Source organism: Prionailurus bengalensis, chromosome D4, assembly GCF_016509475.1.
Source record: "Prionailurus bengalensis isolate Pbe53 chromosome D4, Fcat_Pben_1.1_paternal_pri, whole genome shotgun sequence".
Classification (NCBI taxonomy): domain Eukaryota; kingdom Metazoa; phylum Chordata; class Mammalia; order Carnivora; family Felidae; genus Prionailurus; species Prionailurus bengalensis.
In genome coordinates, this window is record NC_057359.1 from 72,085,284 (window position 1) to 72,088,032 (window position 2,749).

At 38.9% G+C, this 2,749-nt stretch overlaps 1 non-coding gene across 1 annotated transcript; it reads right to left on the reverse strand.

Moving 5' to 3' along the window:
* Positions 1-1,755: 1,755 nt before the first annotated feature.
* Positions 1,756-1,828, reverse strand: TRNAT-CGU. The gene has a single exon. It is a non-coding gene; the product is annotated as a tRNA-Thr (tRNA).
* Between the last annotated feature and the right edge of the window lie 921 nt (positions 1,829-2,749).

Consider the following 2,749-nt stretch of genomic DNA (forward strand, 5'->3'; position numbering starts at 1 on the left):
AAAGATTCAGAACTCCAAGAGAAAGACTTCTCAGTTTTCAACATAAAATGGCATTAAGTAATAATCAGACGTTAGCGGTACAGTATTGTCAGTTTTGTAGGAAACCTTGTTTGTTGGCTTCGAAGGCTTTCAACAGAAGAATTGAAAGAAATCTGGGTGTCTCTGAGAAAGTATGTTGGATTTCTAGAACTGCCATAACAAAATACCATAGGTTGGGTGGCTCAAACAACAGAAATTTAGTTTTTCATGGTTATGGAGGCTGAAAGTCCAAGATCAAAGTGTTGGCAAGTTTGGTTTCTCCTGAGCCCATGCTTCGTGGCTTGCTGATGGCCACCTTCTTTCTGTGTCCTCACATAGTTTTTCTCTGTGTACACACATCCCTGCTGTGTCTCTCTTCTTTAAGAACACAGGTCATATTGGAGTAGAGCCCCACCTAAGAGTCTCAGTTGAATTTACTCATCTCTTTGAAGGTCCTGTCTCCAAATACAATCATGTAGACTAAAGCTCACTCATTTATGACTTCATTGAACTTTAATTACCTCTTTAAAGGTTCTATCTCCAAATATGATTTATTCTCAGGTACTGGGGTTGGGCTTCAATATATGAATTTGGGGGGAACACAGTTCAGCTCATAACAAAATGTATGTATGAAAAGTAGATGGATGCACACTGTGAGGTATAATGCAGCAATCAGAAACACTGGGTTAGATGTACATAAAGCAACTTGGATGGATCCTAAAAACCCAATGCTGCCTAAGAAAAGAACATCATATGCCCCAACACAGTGGGGCATATAACTCAATATCATTTCTACAAATTAAAAGTATATGCCCAGAGGGGTGCCTGGTTGGCTCAGTCTATGGAACATGCAACTCTTGATCTTGGGGTTATGAATTTGAGTCCCACATTGAGTGTGGAGATTACTTAAAAACAAAATCTTAAAAAAATAAAAAATAAATACAAGTATAACCTCCAATATGCATTATGCAAGAACGTTTACAAAAAAAGACAAACTATACATTAAACACACCACTCTAATTGTCTATAGTAGAAGGAGGAGAAGAGTAGAGGATGGGTCTTTTTTTAAGTACATAAATTAATGAGAGAGACAGAATTTTGGACAGACCAGTGGTGATGATACACTGTAAATTATGATGAGTATGAAGAACTCAACCCTCTGGCCCTGAGGTCCAAAATCAAATATGAACGGTGAAGAAATTAGGATACCTCTCTTCTTACCAGGGTCACAGAAAGCTTTTGCCACAGTCCAGCTACACAGACACAAGACAACCTATGTCCCTCTTTTTCCTCTAAAATATTTGGCCCATATGGTGACATCCAATTGCAACATATCCTTTCTGATTTGGGATGCAGAGAGTTTATGGTTTTCTCTATTATCCAACAGAAACATTGCAAAGTAACCAAAGTGGCAAGCATGTACAATTAATGGCAAAGAGCCAGATATAAACACTTAGAAAAATATTTCATGCTTGGTATTGCCTGTCCAATATCCACTTACCCCTCATTTTTCCTACAAACATATCCTAATTTTGTTCAGGGTAGCAGTGTGCCCAGTTAAAGAACTCTGCTTTCCAGATTCCCCTGCAGCTGGGGTTTTGACACAGTTCTAGTCAGTAAGAGAGAAACAGAACTCTAATACCTAATGGGTAGGGCTTTTAGGAAAGTTACTGTTTTCCTGATTAAGATGAAAAGGGACAAACTTAATAGACATGATTTTTTTTGAAGTAAGCTCTAAGCCCAATGTGGGGCTTGAACTCACAACCCTGAGATCACGAGTCACATGCTCTACCAGCTGAGCCAGCCAGGTGCCCCCAGATATGCATCTTTTGTCCATGGTCTTTCTTCCTGCTTGGGATGTGGAGATACTGCCCAGTGGTACAACAAACATTTTGTGACTATGGAAGAAAGCCTTTCACTACAGACAGCAGTAGAAGAAGAGAAAAGGTGTCTGTTTTCCTGAGCAGTTGCAGAAGCTCTGGACTTTCTACTTTGGACTCCTTGTTATATGAAAAAAAAAATAAATAAAAAGGTTTTCAAGCCATTGTGATTTTGGTTTCTGGAACCACTGAATGCAGCCCTACATCTGGGGAATGGAACAAGATAAGCCTGTACCACCATGCTCCTGTCGTGAGAATTTATCAAGGCTATCTTTCTTCTAGATAAAGAGAGGACAATCATGACTGTTGGTCAAGAAGCCCCTTCTGCCTGTGGGGTGAGAATTTCCAAAGCTTACCCGGCATGCATGGACTAGATTTTGGGGAAATATCTGCAGTGCTCACTACATTATTAAACAAGATTGTTGAAAAGATTGTGACATGGGATATAAAGTACCGGCAAGTGGCAAGCCTCCAAAACACCTTCATTTCCCTCCCCTCTTCTCAATCTTGTTTTTTTTTAAGCCATTAAAAAATACTTATTGACACCTTTTAGAATGGATAAAATAAAAGACAAGGAAAAAAAACAAGAAACAACAAGTGTTGATGAGGACGTGGTGAAAAAGGAACCCTCATGCACTGTTGGTAAGAATGTAAACTGGTGCAGCCACTGTGGAAAACAGTATGGAGGTTCCTCAAAAAATTAAAAATAGCAATATTATATGACCCAATGATTCCACTATTGGGCATTAATGAAAATAAAAACACAAACTTGAAAAGACAGATGCACCCTACATTACTGCAGCATTATTTATAACCAAGACATAAAAGCAACCTAAGTGTCCATCAATAGA